The sequence below is a fragment of the Osmerus mordax genome, chromosome 8 (genome assembly GCF_038355195.1).
Source record: "Osmerus mordax isolate fOsmMor3 chromosome 8, fOsmMor3.pri, whole genome shotgun sequence".
NCBI classification, from domain to species: domain Eukaryota; kingdom Metazoa; phylum Chordata; class Actinopteri; order Osmeriformes; family Osmeridae; genus Osmerus; species Osmerus mordax.
Genome location: NC_090057.1, coordinates 11,312,677 through 11,330,788, shown reverse-complemented (window position 1 = coordinate 11,330,788; position 18,112 = coordinate 11,312,677). Strand labels below are relative to the sequence as shown.

The following is an 18,112-nucleotide window of genomic DNA, read 5'->3' as shown; positions in this document are numbered from 1 at the left end:
GATTTCCTTTATATGTAAAATCTGAGTTCTCATTAGCTTGGAGCTGTTTCCTCCAGATCCCTCATTGGCCAACCATACTTGATCGTGGGTGGAGACTAGACAGAGAAGACATCTTATGGCTCCAGAGAGACTCAACCAGAGAGACTACAGAGTGAGACTGAACCAGAGACAGCAGTTCCCAGAGAGAGGATCAACCAGAAAGAGCAGTAACCACAGCAGAAATAAGCTTCTAGAGACTAGATCCAAGACAGGATCCAGAGAGACTAGACAGAGAACAAAGAAAGACCAGAGTTATGGAGACACATCGCTGTGACACCTGTGGGAAGAGCCTTTCCTCATCCAGTAGCCTCAAGAACCACATGATGATCCACACTGGAGAGAAGCCCTACAGCTGTGACCTCTGTGGTAAAACCTTTAGCCAGGCTGGCAACTTAAGAGGTCACCGCAGGATCCACACTGCTGAGAAACCCTACAGATGTGATGTTTGTGGTAAAACCTTTAGCCAGGCTTGTACTCTCAACATTCACTGTAGAATCCACACTGGGGGAAAGCCCTACAGCTGTGACCTATGTGGTAAAACCTTTAGCCAGGCTGGCAACTTAAGAGGTCAGATCCGCAGGATCCACACTGCTGAGAAACCCTACAGATGTGATGTTTGTGGTAAAACCTTTAGCGCGGCTGGTACACTCAACGTTCACCGCAGGATCCACAATGGAGAGAGACCCTTCAGCTGTGACCTCTGTGGTAAAACCTTTGCACGGGTTGACAGTTTCAGAGATCACTGCAGGATCCACACAGGAGAGAAGCCCTACAGCTGCCCACACTGTGAATATTCATGTAAAAAAAATAGCAATCTGAAGAGTCATCTGCGTATCCACAATAGAAACAACCCAAAGCAGTGATGTCTTGGGCCAAGCTGTCCCAGCAGTCACCACCTGAGAGAACTTCTGTATGACCCACAGCTGAAATAACAACTGGCCTGCACATGCAGTAACACCAGATCACCAGTCCAACATGACTGCACACAAACAGGAAATAATACTCTACCCATGTAACGATGGAGGGAAGCTGTGTCAAACTGGGTAGAAACCTGGTCAACTCTGGCTGACACCTTTCTGTTCTGAAGCAATTTAATTCAAGCACATGGAAGTTTCAGTTTTTGTAGTTTAAAATGATCTGGTATTGTAAATATAGGAGGTGTTGAGGCGCGTGTGGGTTGTTCCAAACTAACCATGAAAATGTATTAGAATGTCCTGTGATAGTAGACATGGTGGTTCTGATGTAGAGGGTTACTCATTCTCTCACCAAGTGATCATTTGCTATGTTTTTTAAGACGATACAGAATATATTCCAGACAATATTGACTGATTATGTTGAATCTGTCTATATTTACTCAGACTATATTGAAGTCCTGTTGTCCACTAGTTGTTGATTTGGATAAAAGTGTCTGCTAAATGAATATTCATTGCTTTATGTCGATACTTCATTATCACTTGGTTTCAGTCTTTTACCTTTGTTGGTAAATGTAAAACCTTTTGTAAAACTGATTTGAAAAGTGATATTCAAATAAAGTTGTCTGGAATACCTTCTCTGTCTTGGTTGATTTGTTTTGTGACAGTTCACCTACATTGGGTGAAGTGTGTTTCCAAACTACTTGTGAACATAGTACAGAAGTTACTGACAAACTGTATTTCACTGCATGTTTGACGTTTGCAGCAGTAAGTTATTCTCAGCATTGGATGTCCATTGTGCTCAGGTGTATGCGTAATATTCAGGATTATCATAATAATTCAAATCGTATCCCAACAAACTTGTTTCTTAAGTTTAATACTGTGCTTTATCACTTTGTACATTTATGTTACAATGGTGGATATGATCCTAGCTTATAGTGTAGTAACTAATCCTTAATTATTATTTTGAAGAAAATCACATTACTATAAGGAGGAGTTGTATGCCCGAGATTAAGTTTTTAGCAGTGTTACATGTTTCTGCAGACAAAATAAACCTGAGAAACATACACCTCTCACCAAATCTCCAACTCCACAAACTCTCACCATTACATGTGCAAAGTGGGCATTATGATAGACAAAAGATTTCCTTTATATGTAAAATCTAAGTTCTCATTAACATTGAGCTGTTTTCTCCAGATCCCCCACTGGCCAACCATACTTGATTGTGGGCGGAGACTAGACAGAGAAGACATCATATAGCTCCAGAGAGACTCAACCAGAGAGACTACAGAGAGTCTCAACTAGAGACAACAGTTTCCAAAGAGAGAGGGTCAACAAGAAAGAGAAGTACCCACAGAGAAACAAGGTTCTAGAGACGAGATACAAGACAGGATCTAGAGAGACCAGACAGAGAACAAAGAGAGACCAGAGTTATGGAGACACATCCCTGTGACACCTGTGGGAAGAGCATTTCCTCATCCAGTAGCCTTAAGAGGCACATGATGATCCACACTGGAGAGAAGCCCTACAGCTGTGACCTCTGTGGTAAAACCTTTAGCCAGGCTAGTACTCTCAACGTTCACTGCAGGATCCACACTGGAGAGAAGCCCTACAGCTGTGACCTCTGTGATAAAACCTTTAGCCATGCTGGCAGCTTAAGAGGTCACCACAGGATCCACACTAGAGAGACACTCTACAGCTGTGACCTCTGTAGTAAAACCTTTAGCCATGCTGGCAGCTTAAGACGTCACCGCAGGATCCACACTGGAGAGAAGCCCTACAGCTGTGACCTCTGTGGTAAAACCTTTAGCCATGAAGTAAGCTTAAGAGGTCACCGCAGGATCCACACTGGAGAGAAGCCCTACAGCTGTGACCTCTGTGGTAGAACCTTTAGCGTGGCTAGAAATCTCAATGTTCACCGCAGGATCCACACTGTAGAGAAGCCCTACAGCTGTGAACTCTGTGGCAAAACCTTTAGCCGGGTTGATACTCTAAACAATCACTGCAGGATCCACACTGGAGAGAAGCCCTACAGCTGTGACCTCTGTGGTAAAACCTTTAGCCGGGCTGGTACTCTCAACATTCACTGCATGATCCACACTGGAGAGAAGCCCTACAACTGTGAATGCTGTGATAAAGCCTTCTCTACCTCAAGTGCTTTGAAGAAACACAGCAGAACCCACACTGGAGAGAAGCCCTTCAGCTGTGACTTCTGTGGTAAAACCTTTAGCTTGGCTGCTAATCTTAACATTCACCGCAGGATCCACACAGGAGAGTAGCCCCAAAACTGTGAATACTGTGATGAAGCCTTCTCTACCTCAGGTACGTTGAAGAAACAGAGCAGGATCCACACAGGAGTGAAGCCCACACAAATCAGCTGCCCACACTGTGACTGTCCATGTAAAACAAATGGCCATCTGAAGAGTCACCTGCGTATCCACAATAGAAAAACCCCAAAGCAGTGATGTCTGGGGCCAAGCTTTCCCAGCAGTCACCACTTGAGGGAAGTTCTGTATGACCCACAGCTGGAAGAACTACTGGCCTACACCTACTGGGACAGCACATGAAGTAACGCACCATGAAAATGTACAGTATTAGCATTTCCTGTTATATTAGACTTGGTGGTTCTGATGTAGAGGGTTACTCTGTATCTTACCAAGTGATCATTTGCTAGGGTTTTTCAGACCATGCAGAATATATTTCAGGCAATACTGAGCAATTATGTTGAATCTGTCTATATTTAGCCTGACTATATTGAAGACCTGTTGTCCTCTAGATGTTGATTTGGATAAAAGTGTCTGCTAAATGAATATTCATTGCTTCATGTCGATACTTCATTATCACTTGGTTTCAGTCTTTTAGCTTTGTTGGTAAATGTAAAGCCTTTGTAAAACTGATTTGAAAAGTGATATACAAATAAAGTTGTCTGAAATACCTTTTCCATCTTGGTTGATTTGTTTTGTGACAGTTCACCTACATTGGGTGAAATGTGTTTCCAAACTACTTGTGAACATAGTACAGAAGTTACTGACAAACGGTATTTCTCTGCCTTTTTGACATGTGTACAGAAGTATGTTATTCTCAGCATTGGATGTCCATTGTGCTCAGGAGTATGCGTAATATTCATGGTTTATACTAATAATTCAAATCGTATCTCAACAAACTTGTTTCTTAAGTTTAATACTGTGCTTTATCACTTTGTACATTTATGTTACAATGGTGGATATGATCCTAGCTTATAGTGTAGTAACTAATTCTAAATTATTATTTTGAAGAAAATCACATTACTATAAGGAGGAGTTGTATGCCCGAGATTAAGTTTTTAGCAGTGTTACATGTTTCTGCAGACAAAATAAACCTGAGAAACATACACCTCTCACCAAATCTCCAACTCCACAAACTCTCACCATTACATGTGCAAAGTGGGCATTATGATAGACAAAAGATTTCCTTTATATGTAAAATCTAAGTTCTCATTAACATTGAGCTGTTTTCTCCAGATCCCCCACTGGCCAACCATACTTGATTGTGGGCGGAGACTTGACTAAGAAGACATCATATAGCTCCAGAGAGACTCAACCAGAGAGACTACAGAGAGAGAGACTGAACCAGAGACAGCAGTTCCCAGAGAGAGGATCAACCAGAAAGAGCAGTAACCACAGCAGAAATAAGCTTCTAGAGACTAGATCCAAGACAGGATCCAGAGAGACTAGACAGAGAACAAAAAGAGACCAGAGTTATGGAGACACATCCCTGTGACACCTGTGGGAAGAGCCTTTCCTCATCCAGTAGCCTCAAGACCCACATGATGATCCACACTGGAGAGAAGCCCTACAACTGTGACTTCTGTGGTAAAACCTTTAGCCGTGCTGGAAATCTCAACATTCACTGCAGGATCCACACTGGGGAAAAGCCTCACACCTGTGAATGCTGTGATAAAGCCTTCTCTAACAAGGGTAATTTGAAGAAACACAGCAGGATCCACACAGGAGAGAGGCCCTACAGATGTAACTTCTGTGGGAAAACCTTTAACCGGGCTGATACTCTCAACATTCACTGCAGGATCCACACTGGGGAAAAGCCCCACTTCTGTGAATGCTGTGATAAAGCCTTCTCTAACAAGAGTGATTTGAAGAAACACAGCAGGATCCACACAAGAGGACTTCATTATCACTTGGTTTTAGTCTGTTAGCTTTGTTGGTAAGTGTAAAGCCTTTTGTCAAACAGATTTGAAAAGTGATTTACAAATAAAGTTGTCCGAAATACCTTCTCTGTCTTGGTTGATTTGTTTTGTGACAGTTCACCTAAATAGTATGTTTCCAAACTACTTGTGAACATAGGACAGACGTTACTGACTAACTGTATTTCACTGCATTTTTGACATGTAGACATGTTTACAGAAGTATGTTATTCTCAGCATTGTCCATTGTGCTCATATTCAGGATTGTAATAATAATTCAAAACCAATCTCAACAAACTTGTTTCTTAAGTTTAATACTGTGCTTTATCGCTTGGTACGTTTTTACGTTACAATAGTGGATAGGATCCTGACATTGGAAGACCAAAACAGGTTGTTTTTATTCCAAATAACACACCATTTAGGATTACGGGCTTATGGGCTGGTTTATGGGTTGGCTTATGGCCTTGAAGATGTGAAGGAGTTCACCTTTACACTTCAATTGGATACCAAAATAGTCAGAAGCTATTTCCATAATTACTTGTCCTAAACAAACATCCTGAATAATGTTGCTGATGACCAGTGCAATGCACACTGATCTTAATCCATTGTAGAGTACGGACACACATTCTCTGTATTTACATTCGCAAGTCGAGGGTCATGAGACTGAATGGTTGTAAAACAAAGGGGTTAATTGTCCTATTTACCAGATGATAGCCTGATAACAGGGCAGTTTACACATTTATCTCCTACCTCACTGGGATGTTCTCATACAAACTGTATTTTATCCTCCAAGTTAGTTTAGATTTGATCTCATTAGACTATTGCATAACTTGCTGTGTGTCTATAATATAAAGTTAGATAAAGTTCCACTTTGTTTGGGTTAAATGAACGTCTTCAGATGTTCAATTTGAATCCAGGAGAGAAGTTACTAACAAAGAAGTGGAAACCATGAAAGTTTTCATATTTGACTCAAGTTCCTCTAAGAATACAAAATGTCACCTTATTCAACTGTCTATGGCTGGCTGCCATATTAGATACACACATAAGAAAAGCGCATGCTGTGGCTTCAATATAAGTTGAGTGCACAAAAACCACTGGTAAATTATTTTCTAGGTTGTAATTCTACGTTTTTAAATAGAAAATGAGACACATGCAATAGAGAATATTATTACTGAATTATTTAAAATTTTGCAATTCTAATCCCAAATCTAATAAATGCAAAGAGTATTATTAATTTGCATGAAATGCTTGTGTAGTAACTAATTCTATATTATTATTTTGAAGAAAATCTAATTATTAGAAGGAGGTGTTGTATGCCAGAGATAAGGTTTTTATCACAGTGTTACATGTTTCTCCAGACAAAATAAACCTGAGAAACATACACCTTTCATTAAATGATCACCATTACATATGCAAAGTGGGCATTATGATAGACAAAAGATTTCCTTTATATGTCAAATCTGAGTTCTCATTAACATGGAGCTGTTTTCTCCAGATCCCCCATTGGCCAACCATACTTGATTGTGGGTGGAGACTAGACAGAGAAGACATCATATAGCTCCAGAGAGACTCAACCAGAGAGACTACAGAGAGACTCAACCAGAGACAACAGTTCCCAAAGAGAGGGTCAACAAGAAAGAGAAGTACCCACAGAGAAACAAGGTTCTAGAGACGAGATACAAGACAGGATCTAGGGAGACCAGACAGAGAACAAAGAGAGACCAGAGTTATGGAGACACATCCCTGTGACACCTGTGGGAAGAGCATTTCCTCATCCAGTAGCCTCAAGAAGCACATGATGATCCACACTGGAGAGAAGCCCTACAGCTGTGACCTCTGTGGTAAAACCTTTAGCCAGGCTAGTACTCTCAACGTTCACTGCAGGATCCACACTGGAGAGAAGCCCTACAGCTGTGACCTCTGTGGTAAAACCTTTAGCCAGGCTAGTACTCTCAATGTTCACTGCAGGATCCACACTGGAGAGAAGCCCTACAGCTGTGACCTCTGTGGTAAAACCTTTAGTCATGAAGTAAGCTTAAGAGGTCACCGCAGGATCCACACTGGAGAGAAGCCCTACAGCTGTGACCTCTGTGGTAAAACCTTTAGTCATGAAGTAAGCTTAAGAGGCCACCGCAGGATCCACACTGGAGAGAAGCCCTACAACTGTGGCTTCTGTGGTAAAACCTTTAGCCGTGCTGGAAATCTCAACATTCACTGCAGGATCCACACTGGGGAAAAGCCTCACACCTGTGAATGCTGTGATAAAGCCTTCTCTAACAAGGGTAATTTGAAGAAACACAGCAGGATCCACACAGGAGAGAGGCCCTACAGATGTAACTTCTGTGGGAAAACCTTTAACCGGGCTGATACTCTCAACATTCACTGCAGGATCCACACTGGGGAAAAGCCCCACTTCTGTGAATGCTGTGATAAAGCCTTCTCTAACAAGAGTGATTTGAAGAAACACAGCAGGATCCACACAAGAGGACTTCATTATCACTTGGTTTTAGTCTGTTAGCTTTGTTGGTAAGTGTAAAGCCTTTTGTCAAACAGATTTGAAAAGTGATTTACAAATAAAGTTGTCCGAAATACCTTCTCTGTCTTGGTTGATTTGTTTTGTGACAGTTCACCTAAATAGTATGTTTCCAAACTACTTGTGAACATAGGACAGACGTTACTGACTAACTGTATTTCACTGCATTTTTGACATGTAGACATGTTTACAGAAGTATGTTATTCTCAGCATTGTCCATTGTGCTCATATTCAGGATTGTAATAATAATTCAAAACCAATCTCAACAAACTTGTTTCTTAAGTTTAATACTGTGCTTTATCGCTTGGTACGTTTTTACGTTACAATAGTGGATAGGATCCTGACATTGGAAGACCAAAACAGGTTGTTTTTATTCCAAATAACACACCATTTAGGATTACGGGCTTATGGACTGGTTTATGGGTTGGCTTATGGCCTTGAAGATGTGAAGGAGTTCACCTTTACACTTCAAGTATCATAGAAAAAGATTTGCTCAATTGGATACCAAAATAGTCAGAAGCTATTTCCATAATTACTTGTCCTAAACAAACATCCTGAATAATGTTGCTGATGACCAGTGCAATGCACACTGATCTTAATCCATTGTAGAGTACGGACACACATTCTCTGTATTTACATTCGCAAGTCGAGGGTCATGAGACTGAATGGTTGTAAAACAAAGGGGTTAATTGTCCTATTTACCAGATGATAGCCTGATAACAGGGCAGTTTACAAATTTATCTCCTACCTCACTGGGATGTTCTCATACAAACTGTATTTTATCCTCCAAGTTAGTTTAGATTTGATCTCATTAGACTATTGCATAACTTGCTGTGTGTCTATAATATAAAGTTAGATAAAGTTCCACTTTGTTTGGGTTAAATGAACGTCTTCAGATGTTCAATTTGAATCCAGGAGAGAAGTTACTAACAAAGAAGTGGAAACCATGAAAGTTTTCATATTTGACTCAAGTTCCTCTAAGAATACAAAATGTCACCTTATTCAACTGTCTATGGCTGGCTGCCATATTAGATACACACATAAGAAAAGCGCATGCTGTGGCTTCAATATAAGTTGAGTGCACAAAAACCACTGGTAAATTATTTTCTAGGTTGTAATTCTACGTTTTTAAATAGAAAATGAGACACATGCAATAGAGAATATTATTACTGAATTATTTAAAATTTTGCAATTCTAATCCCAAATCTAATAAATGCAAAGAGTATTATTAATTTGCATGAAATGCTTGTGTAGTAACTAATTCTATATTATTATTTTGAAGAAAATCTAATTATTAGAAGGAGGTGTTGTATGCCAGAGATAAGGTTTTTATCACAGTGTTACATGTTTCTCCAGACAAAATAAACCTGAGAAACATACACCTTTCATTAAATGATCACCATTACATATGCAAAGTGGGCATTATGATAGACAAAAGATTTCCTTTATATGTCAAATCTGAGTTCTCATTAACATGGAGCTGTTTTCTCCAGATCCCCCATTGGCCAACCATACTTGATTGTGGGTGGAGACTAGACAGAGAAGACATCATATAGCTCCAGAGAGACTCAACCAGAGAGACTACAGAGAGACTCAACCAGAGACAACAGTTCCCAAAGAGAGGGTCAACAAGAAAGAGAAGTACCCACAGAGAAACAAGGTTCTAGAGACGAGATACAAGACAGGATCTAGGGAGACCAGACAGAGAACAAAGAGAGACCAGAGTTATGGAGACACATCCCTGTGACACCTGTGGGAAGAGCATTTCCTCATCCAGTAGCCTCAAGAAGCACATGATGATCCACACTGGAGAGAAGCCCTACAGCTGTGACCTCTGTGGTAAAACCTTTAGCCAGGCTAGTACTCTCAACGTTCACTGCAGGATCCACACTGGAGAGAAGCCCTACAGCTGTGACCTCTGTGGTAAAACCTTTAGCCAGGCTAGTACTCTCAATGTTCACTGCAGGATCCACACTGGAGAGAAGCCCTACAGCTGTGACCTCTGTGGTAAAACCTTTAGTCATGAAGTAAGCTTAAGAGGTCACCGCAGGATCCACACTGGAGAGAAGCCCTACAGCTGTGACCTCTGTGGTAAAACCTTTAGTCATGAAGTAAGCTTAAGAGGCCACCGCAGGATCCACACTGGAGAGAAGCCCTACAACTGTGGCTTCTGTGGTAAAACCTTTAGCCGTGCTGGAAATCTCAACATTCACTGCAGGATCCACACTGGGGAAAAGCCTCACACCTGTGAATGCTGTGATAAAGCCTTCTCTAACAAGGGTAATTTGAAGAAACACAGCAGGATCCACACAGGAGAGAGGCCCTACAGATGTAACTTCTGTGGGAAAACCTTTAACCGGGCTGATACTCTCAACATTCACTGCAGGATCCACACTGGGGAAAAGCCCCACTTCTGTGAATGCTGTGATAAAGCCTTCTCTAACAAGAGTGATTTGAAGAAACACAGCAGGATCCACACAAGAGGACTTCATTATCACTTGGTTTTAGTCTGTTAGCTTTGTTGGTAAGTGTAAAGCCTTTTGTCAAACAGATTTGAAAAGTGATTTACAAATAAAGTTGTCCGAAATACCTTCTCTGTCTTGGTTGATTTGTTTTGTGACAGTTCACCTAAATAGTATGTTTCCAAACTACTTGTGAACATAGGACAGACGTTACTGACTAACTGTATTTCACTGCATTTTTGACATGTAGACATGTTTACAGAAGTATGTTATTCTCAGCATTGTCCATTGTGCTCATATTCAGGATTGTAATAATAATTCAAAACCAATCTCAACAAACTTGTTTCTTAAGTTTAATACTGTGCTTTATCGCTTGGTACGTTTTTACGTTACAATAGTGGATAGGATCCTGACATTGGAAGACCAAAACAGGTTGTTTTTATTCCAAATAACACACCATTTAGGATTGCGGGCTTATGGGCTGGTTTATGGGTTGGCTTATGGCCTTGAAGATGTGAAGGAGTTCACCTTTACACTTCAAGTATCATAGAAAAAGATTTGCTCAATTGGATACCAAAATAGTCAGAAGCTATTTCCATAATTACTTGTCCTAAACAAACATCCTGAATAATGTTACTGATGACCAGTGCAATGCACACTGATCTTAATCCATTGTAGAGTACGGACACACATTCTCTGTATTTACATTCGCAAGTCAAGGGTCATGAGACTGAATGGTTGTAAAACAAAGGGGTTAATTGTCCTATTTACCAGATGATAGCCTGATAACAGGGCAGTTTACACATTTATCTCCTACCTCACTTGGATGTTCTCATACAAACTGTATTTTATCCTCCAAGTTAGTTTAGATTTGATCTCATTAGACTATTGCATAGCCTGCTGTGTGTCTATAATATAAAGTTAGATAAAGTTCCACTTTGTTTGGGTTAAATGAACGTCTTCAGATGTTCAATTTGAATCCAGGAGAGAAGTTACTAACAAAGAAGTGGAAACCATGAAAGTTTTCACATTTGAGTCAAGTTCCTCTAAGAATACAAAATGTCACCTTAATCAACTGTCTATGGCTGGCTGCCATATTAGACACACACATAAGAAAAGCGCATGCTGTGACGTCAATATAAGTTGAGTGCACAAAAACCACTGGTAAATTATTTTCTAGGTTGTAATTCTAAGTTTTTAAATAGAAAATGAGACACATGCAATAGAGAATATTATTACTGAATTATTTAAAATTTTGCAATTCCAATCCCAAATCTAACAAATGCAAAGAGTATTATTAATTTGCATGAAATGCTTGTGTAGTAACTAATTCTATATTATTATTTTGAAGAAAATCTCATTATTAGAAGGAGGTGTTGTATGCCAGAGATAAGGTTTTTATCACAGTGTTACATGTTTCTCCAGACAAAATAAACCTGAGAAACATACACCTCTCATTAAATGATCTCCATTACATATGCAGAGTGGACATTATGACAGACAAAAGATTTCCTTTATATGTAAAATCTGAGTTCTCATTAACATGGAGCTGTTTGTTTCCTCCAGATCCCCCATTGGCCAACCATACTTGATTGTGGGCGGAGACTTGACTAAGAAGACATCATATAGCTCCAGAGAGACTCAACCAGAGAGACTACAGAGAGAGACTGAACCAGAGACAGCAGTTCCCAGAGAGAGGATCAACCAGAAAGAGCAGTGACCACAGCAGAAATAAGCTTCTAGAGACTAGATCCAAGACAGGATCCAGAGAGACTAGACAGAGAACAAAGAGAGACCAGAGTTATGGAGACACATCACTGTGACACCTGTGGGAAGAGCCTTTCCTCATCCAGTAGCCTCAAGACCCACATGATGATCCACACTGGAGAGAAGCCCTACAGCTGTGACCTCTGTGGTAAAACCTTTAGCCAGGCTGGCAACTTAAGAGGTCACCGCAGGATCCACACTGATGAGAAACCCTACAGCTGTGATCTCTGTGGTAAAACATTTAGCTGGGATGGCAATTTAACAGTTCACCAGAGGATCCACACTGGAGAGAAGCCCTACAGCTGTGATCTCTGTGGTAAAACCTTTAGCGAAGCTGGTACTCTCCGCAAACACTGCAGGATCCACACTGGAGAGAAGCCCTACAGCTGTGACTTCTGTGGTAAAAGCTTTAGCCGTGCTGGTACTCTCAACATTCACTGCAGGATCCACACTGGGGAAAAGCCCCACACCTGTGAATGCTGTGATGAAGCCTTCTCTACCTCAGGTGGGTTGAAGAAACACAGCAGGATCCACATAGGAGAAAAGCCCTACAGCTGTGACCACATTTAGTCATTTAGCAGGAGAGAATCCCTACAACTGCCGACACTGTGACTACTCAGGTAAAACAAATGGCAATCTGAAGAGTCATCTGCGTATCCACAATAGAAAACCACAAAGCAGTGATGTCTAGGGCCAAGCTGTCCCAGCAGTCACCACCTGAGAGAACTTCTGTATGACCCACAGCTGGAAGAACTACTGACCTACCGGAACAGCACATGCAGTAACACCAGATCTACAGTCAAATATGACTTGGTGGTTCTGATGTAGAGGGTTACTGTGTCTCTCACCAAGTGATCATTTGCTAGGGTTTTTCAGACCATACTGAATATATTTCAAACAATACTAACTGATTATGTTGAATATGTCTATATTTACTCAGACTTTATTGAAGTCCTGTTGTTCTATGAACTTTCTGCTGTTCTTTCTACATACAAAGTACATGAAAAGTGATAAACCAATAAAGTTGTCTGGTACTCTCAACATTGAGTGCAGGATCCACACTGGGGAAAAGCCCCACTTCTGTGAATGCTGTGATAAAGCCTTCTCTAACAAGAGTGATTTGAAGAAACACAGCAGGATCCACACAAGAGGACTTCATTATCACTTGGTTTTAGGCTGTTAAATTTGTTGGTAAGTGTAAAGCCTTTTGTCAAACAGATTTGAAAAGTGATTTACAAATAAAGTTGTCCGAAATACCTCCTCTGTCTTGGTTGATTTGTTTTGTGACAGTTCACCTAAATAGTATGTTTCCAAACTACTTGTGAACATAGGACAGACGTTACTGACTAACTGTATTTCACTGCATTTTTGACATGTAGACATGTTTACAGAAGTATGTTATTCTCAGCATTGTCCATTGTGCTCATATTCAGGATTGTAATAATAATTCAAAACCAATCTCAACAAACTTGTTTCTTAAGTTTAATACTGTGCTTTATCGCTTGGTACGTTTTTACGTTACAATAGTGGATAGGATCCTGACATTGGAAGACCAAAACAGGTTGTTTTTATTCCAAATAACACACCATTTAGGATTACGGGCTTATGGGCTGGTTTATGGGTTGGCTTATGGCCTTGAAGATGTGAAGGAGTTCACCTTTACACTTCAAGTATCATAGAAAAAGATTTGCTCAATTGGATACCAAAATAGTCAGAAGCTATTTCCATAATTACTTGTCCTAAACAAACATCCTGAATAATGTTGCTGATGACCAGTGCAATGCACACTGATCTTAATCCATTGTAGAGTACGGACACACATTCTCTGTATTTACATTCGCAAGTCAAGGGTCATGAGACTGAATGGTTGTAAAACAAAGGGGTTAATTGTCCTATTTACCAGATGATAGCCTGATAACAGGGCAGTTTACACATTTATCTCCTACCTCACTGGGATGTTCTCATACAAACTGTATTTTATCCTCCAAGTTAGTTTAGATTTGATCTCATTCACTGCAGGATCCACACTGGGTAAAAGCCTCACACATGTGAATGCTGTGATCAAGCCTTCTCTACCTCAGGTGATTTGAAGAAACACAGCAGGATCCACACAGGAGAGAAGCCCTACAGCTGTGACTTTTGTGGTAAAACTTTTAGCCGTGCTGGTACTCTCAACATTCACTGCAGGATCCACACAGGAGAAAAGCCTCACACCTGTGAATGCTGTGATAAAGCCTTCTCTACTTCAGGTGATTTGAAGAAACACAGCAGGATCCACACAGGAGAGAAGCCCTACAGCTGCCCACACTGTGAATATTCCTGTAAAAAAAATAGCAATCTGAAGAGTCACCTGCGTATCCACAATAGAAACAACCCAAAGCAGTGATGTCTTGGGCCAAGCTGTCCCAGCAGCTGATAGAACTTCTGTATGACCCACAGCTGAAATAACAACTGGCCTGCACATGCAGTAACACCAGATCACCAGTCCAACATGACTGCACACAAACAGGAAATAATACTCTACCCATTTAACGATGGAGGGAAGCTGTGTCAAACTGGGTAGAAACCTGGTCAACTCTGGCTGACACCTTTCTGTTCTGAAGCAATTTAATTCAAGCACATGGAAGTTTCAGTTTTTGTAGTTTAAAATGATCTGGTATTGTAAATATAGGAGGTGTTGAGGCGCGTGTGGGTTGTTCCAAACTAACCATGCAAATGTATTAGAATTTCCTGTGATAGTAGACTTGGTGGTTCTGATGTAGAGGGTTACTCATTCTCTCACCAAGTGATCATTTGCTATGTTTTTTTCAGACGATACAGAATATATTTCAGACAATACTGACTGATTATGTTGAATCTGTCTATATTTACTCAGACTATATTGAAGTCCTGTTGTCCTCTAGTTGTTGATTTGGATAAAAGTGTCTGCTAAATGAATATTCATTGCTTCATGTCGATCCTTCTTTATCACTTGTTTTCAGTCTTTTAGCTTTGTTGGTAAATGTAAAGCCTTTTGTAAAACTGATTTGAAAAGTGATATACAAATAAAGTTGTCTGAAATACTTTTTCCATCTTGGTTGATTTGTTTTGTGACAGTTCACCTACATTGGGTGAAGTGTGTTTCCAAACTACTTGTGAACATAGTACAGAAGTTGCTGACAAACTGCATTTTTGACATGTTTACAGAAGTATATTATTCTCAGCATTGGATGTCCATTGTGCTCAGGAGTATGCGTAATATTCAGGATTATACTAATAATTCAAATCGTATCTCAACAAACTTGTTTGTTAAGTTTAATACTGTGCTTTATCACTTTGTACATTTACGTTACAATGGTGGATATGATCCTAACATTGGAAGGCCAAAAAAGGTTGTTTTCATTAACAATAACACACCATTTAGGTTTACTTAGATGGGCTTGTAGATGTGAAGGAATTCACTTTTACACTTCAAGTATCATAGAAATCGATTTTCTCAATTGGATACCAAAATATTCAGAAACTATTTCAATAATTACTTGTCCTAAACAAACATCCTGAATAATGTTGCTGATAACCAGTCCAATGAACACTGATCTTCATCCATTGTAGAGTACAGACACATATTATCTGTATTTACATTTGCAAGTCAAGGGTCATGAGACTGAATGGTTCTACAACAAAGGGGTTAATTGTGCTATTTACCAGATGATAGCCTGATAACAGGGCAGTTTACACATTTCTCTCCTACCTCACTGGGATGTTCTCACACAAACTGTATTTTACCCTCTAAGTTAGTTTAGATTTGACCTCATTAGACTATTGCATAACCTGCTGTGTGTCTATAATATAAACCTAGATCAACTTCTTATTACATTGAAAACACATACTTATAATTCTAAATTGTTTTAAATTTGAAGTAAAATATGATATCAATTTTTTAAACTTACAGTATGGCTAAGCAGAATGCGCTTATTGTGTCGAGTTGCCCACTTTTACTAACTAGAGAGCTGCCAAGTCCAATTGCAGTCCTGGTTTTTCACTTGCTCCATTGAAGTTGACTTTACCATTCCATCTAGTGGCAACTCTGGGGCTAACTACACATTTCTTAATTCACCAGGTACAAATCCGAACAGCCAGTGTTTGACTGAAAGATGGAAACACGGTGCCTCAGAACTTCGGTTGTCCGGAAGCAAAACTAGAAACAACAAAACAACCACAAACGTGATACATGCCTGAAGTCAAAAACATGAGGCAGCATAAATGTAGCTTGCTGTGTTCTGTATTGCTGCAGTGGAGTAAATATAAGTTGAGTGCTCAAAAACCTTCAGTAAATTATTTTCTAGGTAATTCTCTGTTTTTAAATAGAAAATGAGACGCGCAGGAGAGAATATTATTACTGGATTTAAAACTTTGCAATTCCAATCCAAAGTCTCCAAATCCAAATTTTATTGTTAATGCATGAAATCCTTATAGTGTAGTAAGTAATCCTACATTGTTTTTTGAAGAAAATCAAATTACTATAAGGGGACGTTGTATGCCAGAGATAACGTTTATCAAAGTGCTCCATGTTTCTCCAGAGAAAATAAACCTGAGAAACATAGACCGCTCACCAAATGATCACCATTACATATGCAAAGTGAACATTATGACAGACAAAAGATTCCTGTATATGTAAAATCTGAGTTCTCATTAGCTTGGAGCTGTTTCCTCCAGATCCCTCATTGGCCAACCATACTTGATCGTGGGTGGAGACTAGACAGAGAAGACATCTTATGGCTCTAGAGAGTCAACCAGAGAGACTACAGATAGAGACTCAACGAGAGACAGCACTTCCCAGAGAGAAACAAGCTTCTAGAGACTAGATCCAAGACAGGATCCTGAGAGACAAGACAGAGAACAAAGACAGACCAGAGTTATGGAAACACATAAATGTGACACTTGTGGGAAGAGCCTTTCCTCATCCAATTCCCTCAGGAACCACATGATGATTCACACTGGAGAGAAGCCCTACAGCTGTGACCTCTGTGGTAAAACCTTTAGCCAGGCTGGCAACTTAAGAGGTCACCGCAGGATCCACACTGAGGAGAAACCCTACAGCTGTGACATCTGTGGTAAAACCTTTAGCCGGACTAGTACTCTCAACGTTCACCACAGGATCCACACTCAAGAGAGGCCCTACAGCTGTGACCTCTGTGGTAAAACCTTTAGCCATGCTGGCCATTTAACACTTCACCAGAGGATCCACACTGGAGAGAAGCCCTACAGCTGTGACCTCTGTGGTAAAACCTTTAGCGAAGCTGGTACTCTCAACAAACACTGCAGGATCCACACTGGAGAGAAGCCCTACAGCTGTGATCTCTGTGGTAAAACATTTAGCTGGGATGGCAAAAAAAAAAAACAGTTCACCAGAGGATCCACACTGGAGAGAAGCCCTACAGCTGTGATCTCTGTGGTAAAACCTTTAGCGAAGCTGGTACTCTCCGCAAACACTGCAGGATCCACACTGGAGAGAAGCCCTACAGCTGTGACTTCTGTGGTAAAAGCTTTAGCCGTGCTGGTACTCTCAACATTCACTGCAGGATCCACACTGGGGAAAAGCCCCACACCTGTGAATGCTGTGATGAAGCCTTCTCTACCTCAGGTGGGTTGAAGAAACACAGCAGGATCCACATAGGAGAAAAGCCCTACAGCTGTGACCACATTTAGTCATTTAGCAGGAGAGAATCCCTACAACTGCCGACACTGTGACTACTGAGGTAAAACAAATGGCAATCTGAAGAGTCATCTGCGTATCCACAATAGAAAACCCCAAAGCAGTGATGTCTAGGGCCAAGCTGTCCCAGCAGTCACCACCTGAGAGAACTTCTGTATGACCCACAGCTGGAAGAACTACTGACTTACCGGAACAGCGCATGCAGTAACACCAGATCTACAGTCAAATATGACTTGGTGGTTCTGATGTAGAGGGTTACTGTGTCTCTCACCAAGTGATCATTTGCTAGGGTTTTTCAGACCATACTGAATATATTTCAAACAATACTAACTGATTATGTTGAATATGTCTATATTTACTCAGACTTTATTGAAGTCCTGTTGTTCTATGAACTTTCTGCTGTTCTTTCTACATACAAAGTACATGAAAAGTGATAAACCAATAAAGTTGTCTGGTACTCTCAACATTCACTGCAGGATCCACACTGGGGAAAAGCCCCACTTCTGTGAATGCTGTGATAAAGCC

The 18,112-nt window shown here is 40.5% G+C and overlaps 1 pseudogene; it reads left to right on the top strand.

Annotated features, from left to right (window-relative positions):
* The first annotated feature begins 2,437 nt into the window (after positions 1-2,437).
* Positions 2,438-18,112, top strand: part of LOC136947181 (zinc finger protein 721-like) — a 43,079-nt pseudogene continuing 27,404 nt past the window's right edge.